Below are 15,500 nucleotides of genomic sequence, written 5' to 3'. Positions count from 1 at the left end.
CCATGCTGATTACTGCTCATAATGCCATTCTCCACTACATAATTTTGAATGTGATCCCTTAACAAGCCTTCAAATAACTTGCCCACCACGGATGTCAAACTTACAGGCCTATAATTGCCAGGCTGAGATCTTATTCCCTTTTTAAATATGGGAGTGACATTCGCCTTCTTCCAATCCCTAGGTACCATACCTGATGAAAGAGAGTCTGAGAATATCAGAAACAAGGGCCACTGCAATTCTGCCCCTAGCTCTCTCAGTACCCGAGGGTGTATTCCATCTGGCCCAGGTGCCTTGTTTACATTTATCGTGTGTAACCCTTTAAGCACCATATCCTGCGCCAACCACTGTGTAGTTGGAGCTGAGGCAACAGTGAAGCTATTGGGTGAGACTTGGCCCACTGGCTCCTCTACTGTATACACAGAAGAAAAGAACTGGTTAAGCACATCTGCCTTTTCTGTATCCGCTGTAACCATATTGTTATTATAACTCAATGGGGCCACACCCTCAACCTGCATCTTTTTACTATTAATATACTTAAAAAACTTTTTGGGGTTAGTCTTGGCCTCGGCCGCGATGCGCTCCTCATTTTCTATCTTTGCCTTCCGGATTGCTGTTTTACAACACTTGTTATAGTGTTTATAATCATTAAAGTTGAAAGCTTCCCCCGTCTATTGTGACTAAGAAAGGCACCAGAGATGAGGCGGGTTCTTTCGGACACACCGGAGGTTGCCACAAGTTGAATAAAAGAAAGTTGAGGGGACTCTAAACCAATAGCGAGCCAAGTGCAAGTGCCTTGAATTTCAACGAGGAACCAGTCATAGTTATAATACCATAAGCAAGGTTCATTTCCCCTTTAAACTCGTTAACACTGTGTGCATCTGAATCAATAAAGTCAAGAGCCCCCACTTTACTGCCGTGGAGATAACCCCCGAGGCCTGTACGTTTCCTTCTCCCTGCCCCCGGTGGTCCAATAAAGAGCCGGCCTTCATCAGGGCCCCAGAAACCATACGTTTGCAATTACAAACAGCTCGTTTAACCCTTTGTAACCACCTATACCTCCCCACAAATGGCAAAGTCACAGTTGGCAACAATTAATTAACATATGTATAACAACCAACCAATCAGATCTTTGCTTCTGTTTTCTAACTTGATATTTGCACTTATACACAACAAAGGCCTTTTTGGGGTTTTGTTTCACCGGTTTAGGGATAATGGCACATGGGGGGGCTTATTCTCCACTCTCTGCTGCCAATCAGCCTTTATAGTCACAGGCCCACCCTTGCCCCCCCCATTTCCCCGCCCACTTTCCCGCTCTTACTCAAGATTTTTCAAGATTTAGAAATCTGAGTAGTTCAGACCCCCCCCCCCAAACAAACGTGGTCCCATCAGATCAGCTTTACAAGAAGCCCAGGAAATTCCAGGAAACCAAAGAAGAGAACGAGGAGCCTCGATCGTTACGGAAACGTGAGACTGGGCGCTGAGGAACGAGTACGAGGTTGATCGATACCATTGGGGAGAGGCAGAAGTTAATGTATGAAATGTAATTCCGAGGGATATCGAATGGCAGTTATGGTACTAGATACACACGCCGGGCTGAGGTTGGGGTAATGGCGGTGCGGGGGGCGTGGCTTTCAACTGGCGGATAGATAAGAGATAAGGTTACATGATGGAAACAAATGGTTCCATTGGTGAGACTAAGGGTTTACCCCAGAGACACTGACATCAGAACACCTTTGCAATTGGTCAGCTATAAAAGGCAGATATTGGGAATATTCCAGAAGTCTAGGACCCACCGGGAGTCACAAGAACATCGACTGGCCGTCTCTGACTGCTTCCTAATCATCCCTATTATGTATGCGTACGGACTTAGCCAATCACCAACACTGCCCTTACCCAACTGGATTTTCACACCTGCCCAGGGTCGGACTGGGGGATGCAGGGCCCACCGGGGCTACTGGAGGTGCCCCCGCCGGCAACGTCCCCCGCACCCCCCGCTGCGCATCCCTTAACCCCCTCGCCCCCGCGGGGTGCCCCACCCAACGTCCTCCCCTGAGCGCGCATAAGTTTAACACATCAGGGGAGGAAAGGTCTGCAGGGGGAGCGCTGGCAAGGGTCGGATCTGGGCCACCGGGGCACACACATGGGTTCACCCCTGGCTGCCCAGTCAGTCGGGAGTGGCTGAGTATTGCCACCCTTACCTTCAGCTTCCCTCTCCCTATGTAACTGTGGCCAAACAGAATAAGTAGGTAAATGGAGCACTCACTAATGGAGCACTTGTCTGAGCAGAAGTTCTTGCCCTTTACTTCCCCTTTAAATGCAGCACAGAAGGGCAGGCTGCACAGTTTATAGAGCCGCGGCAGCCAGCACATGCAGCGGGGCAGGGGGTTGTTTGTTCTGGCTCCTGGAATGTGCTGTTTGCTTTGCCAATCTGGGCAAGTCGGGAGAGGAAGATGATTACGTAACGGCAGTAGCGCAGGGTATAAAGCTGCATGTCTGGCCGCCGCCAGTGTTACGGTTGGACGCTGGGCTCCTTCCCAGCCACGCTTGTATTATTCTGGGACCCTACAAGGGCACGTTGGTGCACGCAGACTGTCACGGAATTCCTTTGGCAAGAACTGAGCAGTCTAATGGGCTTGTCTCTCCGCACAGGGCTGCCGTTATATCCGCTTTGTACAGCAGCTTCCCTCGTCCATTCGTCCACTTTCCTTACCCCCACTATGTGTATAAGTTGGGCACATCTCCCCCACCCAAACAGCACACATGAGCCGTAAAGTTCATGCAATCAAGAATGCGGGCTTACACGGGCAGAACTTGGATTCAGCACTGTAATGGTTAAACTGAGCTCAGAAGAGGAAAAATAGGGGAAAGTTGAGTTTCTACAGCAATGGTGTCTTTTCATTGGCTGCTAGACTGAAGGGTGTGTTTAGTAACCAGAGTTGAGAAGAACTGAGCATGCTCAGTAGCCAACGGCCAAAGTCAATTTCCATGGGAGGGGCCTAAGTGGGTTAGCGGAGGAGAAGGAATCCCAAGTGATTAAGGGGTGCTGCTGCCTTACTATTAACCTTTGAACAACCAGATTGGCAGGTATTTATACCTGTTCACCAATTAAATTTTTTTCTGTGAGGTTTACATGCCCTTTAATCCTGAGCAACATAACTTCATGTGCTTTATAGACCAGTCACTGCTGACAGGGCCACCATTGGGGGGGGGCTACCGTAGTCAGGGGCCCCATGATGGAAAGGGGGAAGCTTCTGCCCAGCGGACAGGGTTCAAGCATATTTTGGGTGGAGTTTGGCATAATTGGGGCGTGGCTGAGCAGATTGGGGGCGGAGTTTGACATTATTAGGGAGTGGGGGTGCATCAGGGGTGTGGCCCAACACCCTAGGTAAATAGGGCCCTGCTAGCTGATGTAGTGCCTAAGGAGACCCCTGCGCTACAGAGCTTACAATCTAAAAGGAGAAGGGGGTGTGAGACCAAGAAAACAAACCCCCCCCCCAGTGACTTAACCCCGTGTGTGCTGCAGAGATAACAGCATGGGATACAAGTGATTTCCTGCCCGGGCTTGCAGCACAGCGCTGGGAGTTGTTGATCCAGCTGGGACAATATCTGACTTAGAAGAAGCCTTGGGGGGGGGGGGGGGGGGGGAGAAAGAAGGGGGAGTGGGCTGAGAGGGGCCCCCTCTGTACCGTGGGGCTGACAGGAAGCACCTGCAGGGGGTCAAGTGAGAGTGACCCCCCCCACCCACTGTATCCTGCAAACAGGGGGCGGGGGGGGGCAGAGAATGAATCATTCTGTATCACTGGGATGGAGGGAAAGCCCAAACATGGACAGAACCATAGCTGGAAGTAGGGGTGGGCAGCGGGGGCACGTGCCTGGGGTGGGACAGATTTAGGAAAGGGGGGGGGGTGCAATTCCAGGAAATGAGTCTTGTCCGCCCGGATATAACTAAGTGTCCCACACCTTTACAGGCTGCACTCCATACACCAGCACCTAGAGCCCCCTCTCCCCAACTCCCACCCAAATTGCTCCTTTTTGCAATTTACATGAACCACGGGTTTTCTTCTCAGAGTATTAGCAGCTTTACACTGCCAATATCATGTGTCACAGAAGTGCCCCCCCTGCTGTCCTGGCCGGCCGGCCAATGAACCCCAGCCCATAATTTGCTGAGCAATATGGTGACTATTATATATAATATATATATATGTAGTGTCCAAATACTCGCAATAAATGCTCTTGTTGCACTACAACTCTCAAACCCTCCATCTATCTCTATCTATCATATTTTTATGTGTATTGCTTATCTCTTTGTAGCTCTATCTATCTATCTATCTATCTGTATAACCATCTATATCTATTTGTCTGCATCTATCTATCTATCTAGCATGTCTCCTCTCTATCTATCTATCTATCTATCTATCATGTCTCCTCTCTATCTATCTATCTATCTATCTATCTATCTATCTATCTATCATGTCTACTCTCTATCTATCTATCTATCTATCTAACATGTCTCCTCTCTATCATCTATCTATCTATCTGTATAACAATCTATATCTATTTGTCTGCATCTATCTATCTATCTATCTATCTATCTATCTATCTATCTAGCATGTCTCCTCTCTATCTATCTATCTATCTCTCCTCTCTATCATCTATCTATCTAGCATGTCTCCTATCTATCTATCTATCTATCTAACATGTCTCCTCTCTATCATCTATCTATCTATCTATCTATCTATCTATCTATCTATCTATCTATCTATCATGTCTCCTCTCTATCATCTATCTATCTATCTATCTATCTATCTATCTAACATGTCTCCTCTCTATCATCTATCTATCTATCTATCTATCTATCTATCTAGCATGTCTCCTCTCTATCTATCTATCTCTCTGTATCTATCTATGTATCTATCTGTCTGCATAAATATTTATCTATCTATCCACCTATCTGTATCTCTAACTATCTGTATCTCTATCCATCTATATATATATATATATATATATTTGTATCTATCTATCTGAATATGTATCTATATATCCACCTATCTGTATATCTATCCATATATATATATATATATATATATTCATCTATCTATCTATCTATCTATCTATCTATCTATCTATCTATCTATCTGAACATATTATCTGTCTTTCAATTTTTTGACTCCATCCAATGTTTTTATCTCTATCTATCCATCATCAATACCCTGTTTAAGTTGTCTATCAATAATCTACTTATTCCATCTCTCCAAGCACAGATATAAACCTATAGACAGGATGGTACAGAAATGAATAGATAAAGACATACACACAGACAATGAATACCCACCACTCCTGCTGGAAGGCTGCTCCATGTATCTATCACCACTTTACATTCCCACTTCCCAGAGCATGGCCCTCAGACCCAGCCAACTGCTTCCGCTGGGACATTCTGCCCCTGAACATGAAACAGTCCCACTTTAGCCTGGGACCCCGTGCCACCGGTGCTCCCCCCCCTCTGTTTATTCTATGGCTGCCGGACACATTCCTGTCTCCTGTATAATCCATGTGCTGCTGGGGTCGGGATTCCGGATCATGCGCTTAGATTAGTACAGTGTCTGCATAACCCGACCAGAATATTACTCCTATTAGCAGATACTGGGCTGGCCGGGCCCCCGGGGCATTTCCAATTGCTAAACTGCCCGACACTCTTCTACACTAAGCACTGACTTGTACAGTATTACCCTGTATATTTGTATTTATACATATGGGAGGGAGGTGCCATAGTGTTTCCCTTAGACAGTACAGTATGGGGGTACAGCTTATTGTGTGCCCAGAACATTCCTTCTCTGTATATTTGTATTTATACATATGGGAGGGAGGTGCCATAGTGTTTCCCTTAGACAGTACAGTATGGGGGTACAGCTTATTGTGTGCCCAGAACATTCCTTCTCTGTATATTTGTATTTATACATATGGGAGGGAGGTGCCATAGTGTTTCCCTTAGACAGTACAGTATGGGGGTACAGCTTATTGTGTGCCCAGAGCATTCCTTCTCTGTATATTTGTATTTATACATATGGGAGGGAGGTGCCATAGTGTTTCCCTTAGACAGTACAGTATGGGGGTACAGCTTATTGTGTGCCCAGAACATTCCTTCTCTGTATATTTGTATTTATACATATGGGAGGGAGGTGCCATAGTGTTTCCCTTAGACAGTACAGTATGGGGGTACAGCTTATTGTGTGCCCAGAACATTCCTTCTCTGTATATTTGTATTTATACATATGGGTAGGGGGTGCCATAGTGTTTCCCTTAGACAGTACAGTATGGGGGTACAGCTTATTGTGTGCCCAGAACATTCCTTCTCTGTATATTTGTATTTATACATATGGGAGGGAGGTGCCATAGTGTTTCCCTTAGACAGTACAGTATGGGGGTACAGCTTATTGTGTGCCCAGAACATTCCTTCTCTGTATATTTGTATTTATACATATGGGAGGGAGGTGCCATAGTCTCCGTTAGACAGTACAGTATGGGGGTACAGCTTATTGTGTGCCCAGAACATTCCTTCTCTGTATATTTGTATTTATACATATGGGAGGGGGTGCCATAGTGTTTCCCTTAGACAGTACAGTATGGGGGTACAGCTTATTGTGTGCCCAGAACATTCCTTCTCTGTATATTTGTATTTATACATATGGGAGGGAGGTGCCATAGTCTCCGTTAGACAGTACAGTATTGGGGGCAGACACTGTTGCACATCTGGTAACTATGAATACGGTTTCTATAGCAGCCAACTGAACTGCAATTAAATGACAGTTAGGGGTCAGAGGTCATTAACCTTACCCAGAGGGCAATCCCTGATAACAAGCTGCCCATGCCCCCTAGCAACCATACTTTGCAATGACAGTCACAATGACTAAATGAGGCAATTTTCTGTGACTCAGGGGTCACACGGAAGCCTTATCCTGCCCCCCCCCCCACACCCCTAGGGCCACAGAGGTAACATCTGGAGCACAAACAGGCACCTGAAATTCTCTCTCCTAAATTGTCCCCATAAGGCAAAACTTTGTGGTTAAAGGGCAACTAACCCCCATCAAAAGGCTAGTCTAGGCATTATGTACCCATTGGGACATTGGAGGAACATCAACATCAAAGCTTATGTCTTGGTGTCAGTGGCACTGAACATGCTCAGTAGCTCTGGGCTGCTGTAGGTGCTTATACATTGGTGTCAGTGGCACTGAACATGCTCAGTAGCTCTGGGCTGCTGTAGGCGCTTATGTCTTGGTGTCAGTGGTACTGCACATGCTCAGTAGCTCTGGGCTGCTGTAGGAGCTTATGTCTTGGTGTCAGTGGCACTGCACATGCTCAGTAGCTGTGGGCCGCTGTAGGAGCTTATGTCTTGGTGTCAGTGGCACTGCACATGCTCAGTAGCTCTGGGCTGCTGTAGGAACTTATGTCTTGGTGTCAGTGGCACTGAACATGCTCAGTAGCTGTGGGCTGCTGTAGGAGCTTATGTCTTGGTGTCAGTGGCACTGAACATGCTCAGTAGCTGTGGGCTGCTGTAGGAGCTTATGTCTTGGTGTCAGTGGCACTGCACATGCTCAGTAGCTCTGGGCTGCTGTAGGAACTTATGTCTTGGTGTCAGTGGCACTGCACATGCTCAGTAGCTCTGGGCTGCTGTAGGAACTTATGTCTTGGTGTCAGTGGCACTGAACATGCGCAGTAGTTACTGTGGTTACCGTGCCTACCAATGTCACAATCAGGGGTCAGACAATCGGACTGAGGTGCAAAGTACAAAAAAATAAGACATTTCCTCCTATTTTGAGACTTTGTGCCCTTTCCTCATATGGAAAATCCTGCACGTGGCTGGGGGCTCCCGTACCCCCCGTTATACAGCAGCCTAGTGTACGCGGCACATCATTTCCAGCCTTACCCTTTAAAGGCTTTGACTCAAAATGCAATTATGGACTCTGCTTTCGGAGAAAATACTGAAATAATTACCCACATCTGCAAAACAACAGTGAGAGACTCTGTTTTTTTAATGTAATAATTTCACTGATTCCCCGGGAACGCTCCATAAATTCGCCATTAGCCGAGCGCAGAGCTAACATTCGTGGTGCAAGGCGTATCCGCGCCGACCCCCCCAAGCCCCCCATGCAGGAGTCCGTGGTGTTACATAGGCTGATTCTGTACTACCCCCAGTCTGCCTGTCTATCCCCTGCCACTCACTTGCCACTGAGTTTTACCCTAGCAACCAAGCATTAGTGTGAATTAGTGACAGTTCAGGATTAATAGAGGAATAAGCATAAGTAATAGTAGCATCAAATTCTCAATAGGTTTTGGTTGGTGGGGACACTGACCCCCAGCAACCAAAAAACTATTAAGGCTGCAATGTTATTAAAAGTGAAGCAATGGCAGAATGTGAGTTCTCAATCAATGTCCAACTGGAAGTCCAACTGGAAGCCCAATTGAAAGTCCAACTGGATGTCCAACTGGAAGCCCAACTGGAAGCCCAATTGAAAGTCCAACTGGAAGTCCAACTGGAAGCCCAATTGAAAGTCCAACTGGAAGCCCAACTGGAAGCCCAATTGAAAGTCCAACTGGAAGTCCAACTGAAAGTCCAACTGGAAGTATGACTGGAAGTATGACTGGATATCCAACTGGAAGTCCAACTGGAAATCCAACTGGAAGTTTAACTGGATGTCCAACTGGATGTCCAACTGGCAGTCCAACTGGAAATCCAACTGGAAGTTTAACTGGATGTCCAACTGGCAGTCCAACTGGAAATCCAACTGGAAATCCAACTGGAAATCCAACTGGAAATCCAACTGGAAGTTTAACTGGAATTCCAAATGGATGTCCAACTGGATGTCCAACTGGCAGTCCAACTGGAAGCCCATCTGGAAGTCACACTGGATGTCTAACTGGAAGTCACACTGGATGTCCAGTTGGAGGTTGACCTTAAAGACCAACTGGATGTCCAACTAGTATTGGCCTGGCCGACTAGGTGCCCCCACCATAGCCATGCCAGGCAGAGACAGCGGGCTCATTTATAAACACTGCTCAAATTGCACCAGGGCAGTAACCTATGACAACCAATCAAATGTGTACTATTTTTTCGCAGGTGGCTGAAAAAAGCTAATAACTGATTGGTTGCTATGGGTTCCTGCCCATCCAGGCTAGACTGGGCCACAGGGTACCGGGTGGGGAAAAAAAACAGTGGGTCCTGGTCCTCACGGGCCACACCTTCTCCCATCACAACCACAAGGAAGATGAGTGGGGGTGTAGCTGCTCCGGACTGGGGTGGGGGGCCCCCAGGCGGCAGCCCCGGTGTGCCCTGGACCCCCAAGTCCAACACTGCTGCCCAAAGGACATTTGCCCAGTGTTTATAAATGAGCTTTTCCTGCCTCTAGCGGTTACACCTCAACGCAACCCCAACGAGCACTGCGCGACATGCGTGACAGACGGATAATGCACGTTTGTAAGGGACCATTCCTACGATAAGAGCTCCATGTCATTGAACATCAGAAAGTCTTGTCACGTCAGCGTCGCACGAGTGACTCCTCACAGCATTAAAGGAGCGGCGGCGGCGGCGGCGGAATTCGTTGCGCCCATCTTGTACCAACGCCTGGAACCGACAGCCCATTACTCACAAACACAAGGCTGTGTGTAATGAATTGGGCGCGCACCAAACCAAGTGAAACCATAGCCACTAATCTAGACTGGCCCAGAATCCTCCTTTACCATGTATTTCTCTTAAAGGGCAAGTAACACCAATCTAACCAATCAAAATCAACAGACCAGGAATATTAACAATATGGTTGTTTGAAAAGCCAGCTGGCAACTCCCTGAGCCCTGGCGGCCCGGGGCTAATGTCTTTCAGTCGTTGCCGCCTCAGTTCATAATTGTTTATCTGTTGCTTGGATGCACTAACGGTCTCCGAGGAGAAGAGATAGAAGACAAGAGAGACAGTCTGGAATCATTGTACTCCCATTGGGTTTAACCGCTGGATACTATCTGTGCTTATTTGGATTATATGAAGATACGGAGGCCAGGGCTGAAAGCAATAAGCAGTTATGGTCCATAATACTCCAATAAACTTGGACAAAGTGGTCAATATGTGGCACCAAATGCCACAGTCTGGGAGTATCTCCAAACACTGGCACTGAACACCCATTCAGGCGATAACTTGTGGTCCCTCACCATTCCATTTTGGTTCTGCTTCTGACTGGACCCCAAGCTGGCTCAGATACTTGAGGGAACACCTTGTGAATTGGGACAGGGCATCTGAAACTATGAACAGGGCTGATGTATCACTTGCCACCAAGAGCAGATCTAAGAAGGTACCTCTATGTAACAGACATGTTGGCATGAACACACTAAACTGGGGGGTCACACAGGCGCTTTGCATTGAATAATGTCATGAAGTAGGCTTGACCAGAGGCACTGAGAATGTGAGTTCTCAATCAATGTCCAACTGGAAGCCCAATTGGATGTCCAACTGAAAGTCCAACTGGATGTCCAACTAGAAGTCCAACTGGATGTCCAGCTGAAAGTCCAACTGGATGTCCAACTGAAAGTCCAACTAGAAGTCCAACTGGATGTCCAACTAGAAGTCCAACTGGAAGTCCAACGGGATATCCAACTGAAAGTCCAACTGAATGTCCAACTAGAGGTCCAACTGGATGTCCAACTGGACATCCAACTGGACGTCCAACTGAAAGTCCAACTGGATGTCAAACTAGAAGTCCAACTGGATGTCCAACTAGAAGTCCAACTGGATGTCCAACTAGAAGTCCAACTGGATGTCCAACTAGAAGTCCAACTGGATGTCCAACTGAAAGTCCAACTGGATGTCCAATTGAAAGTCCAACTGGATGTCCAACTAGAAGTCCAACTGGATGTCCAGCTGAAAGTCCAACTGGATGTCCAACTGAAAGTCCAACTGGATTTCAAACTAGAAGTCCAACTGGATGTCCAACTGGATGTCCAACTAGAAGTCCAACTGGAAGTCCAATGGGATATCCAACTGAAAGTCCAACTGAATGTCCAACTAGAGGTCCAATTGAAAGTCCAACTGGATGTCCAACTAGAAGTCCAACTGGATGTCCAGCTGAGAGTCCAACTGGATGTCCAACTGAAAGTCCAACTGGATTTAAAACTAGAAGTCCAACTGGATGTCCAACTGGATGTCCAACTAGAAGTCCAACTGGAAGTCCAATGGGATATCCAACTGAAAGTCCAACTGAATGTCCAACTAGAGGTCCAACTGGATGTCCAACTGGACATCCAACTGGACATCCAACTGAAAGTCCAACTGGATGTCAAACTAGAAGTCCAACTGGATGTCCAACTAGAAGTCCAACTGGATGTCCAACTAAAAGTCCCACTGGATGTCCAACCAGAAGTCCAACTAGATTGATGTCTATGATGCTGAACTGAAGCTTCTAAAGCTGGAGGCCTCCATTGCTGTTTGTTGGAGGTCACTGTCTAATCAAATAGTGGCAGAGCACCCACAATAATAGCCCAAGTGAACCAATTTAGCGACAAGAAGAAAGCACCGGGAGAAAGACAGATGTAGACATTCCATACTGGGTGACATGAAACGCGTGGCTGTCAATGTTCCCTCGCTACAAGCGAAATTAAATATGAATGAGGCACAAAGGGAGTCACAAACAATCTCCCCATCCCATAATTCCCATCAGATGGGCATGGCAAAGCTTCCATGGCACTTGGAAACGTCCCATTAAAGAGGCTTATTCCAGCTGAAATCGTATGAATTATACAATTACTCAAGTGTCAAGTGGAAGTTATGAGAGAGCGCCCGGGATCAGGGGGATCAGAGGGTTTAGATGAAGGCAGGCGGAGGGGGCGCCGGCACGTTTCCCCATCAGATTCCGCGTTTCGGGAATAAAAATAGCAGCGCTTGTCAGGCCGAGCCTTCTGCATATGAATTGCATTGATTCGCTTTGAAGCCGAGAAGCTTTTTACAGCTTAGTGCCGTCTTAGAATATGTAAAGATATAGGCTTCCTGGCAGGGCCGTCTTTAGCCGAACTGGGGAGAAAATAGACTCCGTATTTATATCGGGTAAAGCTGTCTAAATAGATCCATGGGCCTTCAGCTGTCGTTAGAATGCAACTCACTCACATCATCATCATCTCAAGGGCTGCAGTTTGGGTAACACTGGTATAGTGTCTAAACTTCCATCTTTCTGCTCTACTATTCCTTGGTTACTGTCTCCGACTTGCCCTACTGTCCCCTTCTTGCCCTACTGTCTCCATCTTGCCCTACTGTCTCCATCTTGCCCTACTGTCTCCCTCTTGCCCTACTGTCTCCATCTTGCCCTACTGTCTCCATCTTGCCCTACTGTCTCCTACTGTCTCTGTCTTGCCCTACTGTCTCCCATCTTGCCCTACTGTCTCCCATCTAGCCCTACTGTCTCCATCTTGCCCTACTGTCTCCTACTGTCTCTGTCTTGCCCTACTGTCTCCCATCTTGCCCTACTGTCTCCCATCTTGCCCTACTGTCTCCATCTTGCCCTACTGTCTCCCATCTTGCCCTACTGTCTCCCATCTTGCCCTACTGTCTCCCATCTTGCCCTACTGTCTCCCATCTTACCCTACTGTCTCCATCTTGCCCTACTGTCTCCCATCTTGCCCTACTGACTCCATCTTGCCCTACTGTCTCCCATCTTGCCCTACTGACTCCATCTTGCCCTACTGACTCCATCTTGCCCTACTGTTTCCATCTTGCCCTACTGTTCCATCTTGCCCTACTGACTCCATCTTGCCCTACTGACTCCATCTTGCCCTACTGTCTCCATCTTGCCCTACTGTCTCCATCTTGCCCTACTGTCTCCATCTTGCCCTACTGACTCCATCTTGCCCTACTGACTCCATCTTGCCCTACTGTCTCCATCTTGCCCTACTGTCTCCATCTTGCCCTACTGACTCCATCTTGCCCTACTGTCTCCATCTTGCCCTACTGTCTCCATCTTGCCCTACTGACTCCATCTTGCCCTACTGTCTCCATCTTGCCCTACTGACTCCATCTTGCCCTACTGTCTCCATCTTGCCCTACTGACTCCATCTTGCCCTACTGTCTCCATCTTGCCCTACTGTTTCCATCTTGCCCTACTGTTCCATCTTGCCCTACTGACTCCATCTTGCCCTACTGACTCCATCTTGCCCTACTGTCTCCATCTTGCCCTACTGTTTCAATCTTGCCCTACTGTCTCCATCTTGCCCTACTGTCTCCCTATTGCCCTACTGTCTCCGTCTTGCCCTACTGTCTCAATCTTGCCCTACTGTCTCCAGTAGGGCAAGATGGAAACAGTAGGGCAAGATGGAGTCAGTAGGGCAAGATGGAGACAGTAGGGCAAGATGGAGACAGTAGGGCAAGATGGAGACAGTAGGGCAAGATGGAGTCAGTAGGGCAAGATGGAGTCAGTAGGGCAAGATGGAACAGTAGGGCAAGATGGAAACAGTAGGGCAAGATGGAGTCAGTAGGGCAAGATGGAGTCAGTAGGGCAAGATGGGAGACAGTAGGGCAAGATGGAGTCAGTAGGGCAAGATGGGAGACAGTAGGGCAAGATGGAGACAGTAGGGTAAGATGGGAGACAGTAGGGCAAGATGGGAGACAGTAGGGCAAGATGGGAGACAGTAGGGCAAGATGGGAGACAGTAGGGCAAGATGGAGACAGTAGGGCAAGATGGGAGACAGTAGGGCAAGATGGGAGACAGTAGGGCAAGACAGAGACAGTAGGAGACAGTAGGGCAAGATGGAGACAGTAGGGCTAGATGGGAGACAGTAGGGCAAGATGGGAGACAGTAGGGCAAGACAGAGACAGTAGGAGACAGTAGGGCAAGATGGAGACAGTAGGGCAAGATAGACACAGTAGAGCAAGAGATGACAGAATAGGACTAAATGGCGGCAGGATGGCAGGAGTAGGAGAAGATGGGAACAGTAACACTATATATAATAGTCGGACACTCAAACGCTATGTGCAGCTTTGTTCAACTCCCAGAACCCTATCCCATACAAAGGCTCCCAAGGGGTACCGAGTGCTGCACTTCTACACCAGCTGTGGGGTCACAGTTAGACACCCCTGCTTCATATAAATAATGGGGGGCTAATAAAGCATTCTCTGCCCCAAGCCCCCCGTTACAGCACAGTCCCTGGCTCCTGGCCCGTCCAACAATCTGGACTTAGTTAAAACAAAGGGATCCTGCCAATGGGAAGATCTCACCGATAGCGCCCAGCCAAGAGCAGATCCTACAGCCTGCTGGAAAGGCAATGAGAATGAGGAATGAATGGATATTGGGGAGTTGTATCAGGAGTCAGAACCAGCAGTGCAGGGAAGGGAAAGGGACAGACACAGTGACAGTTACACATAACTCCAAACCCAGTGAGAATGAGGAATGAATGGATATTGGGGAGTTGTATCAGGAGTCAGAACCAGCAGTGCAGGGAAGGGAAAGGGACAGACACAGTGACAGTTACACATAACTACAAACCCAGTGAGAATGAGGAATGAATGGATATTGGGGAGTTGTATCAGGAGTCAGAACCAGCAGTGCAGGGAAGGGAAAGGGACAGACACAGTGACAGTTACACATAACTATAAACCCAGTGAGAATGAGGAATGAATGGGTATTGGGGAGTTGTATCAGGAGTCAGAACCAGCAGTGCAGGGAAGGGAAAGGGACAGGCACAGTGACAGTTACACATAACTATAAACCCAGTGAGAATGAGGAATGAATGGATATTGGGGAGTTGTATCAGGAGTCAGAACCAGCAGTGCAGAGAAGGGAAAGGGACAGACACAGTGACAGTTACACATAACTATAAACCCAGTGAGAATGAGGAATGAATGGATATTGGGGAGTTGTATCAGGAGTCAGAACCAGCAGTGCAGGGAAGGGAAAGGGACAGACACAGTGACAGTTACACATAACTATAAACCCAGTGAGAATGAGGAATGAATGGATATTGGGGAGTTGTATCAGGAGTCAGAACCAGCAGTGCAGGGAAGGGAAAGGGACAGACACAGTGACAGTTACACATAACTATAAACCCAGTGAGAATGAGGAATGAATGGATATTGGGGAGTTGTATCAGGAGTCAGAACCAGCAGTGCAGGGAAGGGAAAGGGACAGACACAGTGACAGTTACACATAACTATAAACCCAGTGAGAATGAGGAATGAATGGATATTGGGAAGTTGTATCAGGAGTCAGAACCAGCAGTGCAGGGAAGGGAAAGGGACAGACACAGTGACAGTTACACATAACTATAAACCCAGTGAGAATGAGGAATGAATGGGTATTGGGGAGTTGTATCAGGAGTCAGAACCAGCAGTGCAGGGAAGGGAAAGGGACAGACACAGTGACAGTTACACATAACTATAAACCCAGTGAGAATGAGGAATGAATGGATATTGGGGAGTTGTATCAGGAGTCAGAACCAGCAGTGCAGGGAAGGGAAAGGGACAGACACAGTGACAGTTACAC

The 15,500-nt window shown here is 47.6% G+C and overlaps 1 protein-coding gene across 8 annotated transcripts in view; it reads right to left on the bottom strand.

Annotated features, from left to right (window-relative positions):
* dab2ip (DAB2 interacting protein) overlaps positions 1–15,500 on the bottom strand; it is a 362,460-nt gene that overhangs the window by 77,647 nt on the left and 269,313 nt on the right. The window contains exon 1 of one of the 8 annotated variants that reach the window (XM_031892059.1): positions 5,333–5,352. The exons of the other annotated variants lie outside the window; for them this stretch is intronic. The gene's annotated coding sequence lies outside the window, so the exon portion shown is untranslated. Of the gene's footprint in view, positions 1–5,332; positions 5,353–15,500 lie in introns of those variants that run through there. 8 annotated transcript variants of the gene reach the window in all.

Source organism: Xenopus tropicalis, chromosome 8 (assembly GCF_000004195.4).
Source record: "Xenopus tropicalis strain Nigerian chromosome 8, UCB_Xtro_10.0, whole genome shotgun sequence".
NCBI classification, from domain to species: Eukaryota; Metazoa; Chordata; class Amphibia; order Anura; family Pipidae; genus Xenopus; species Xenopus tropicalis.
This window is presented reverse-complemented; position numbering and strand designations above follow the sequence as displayed.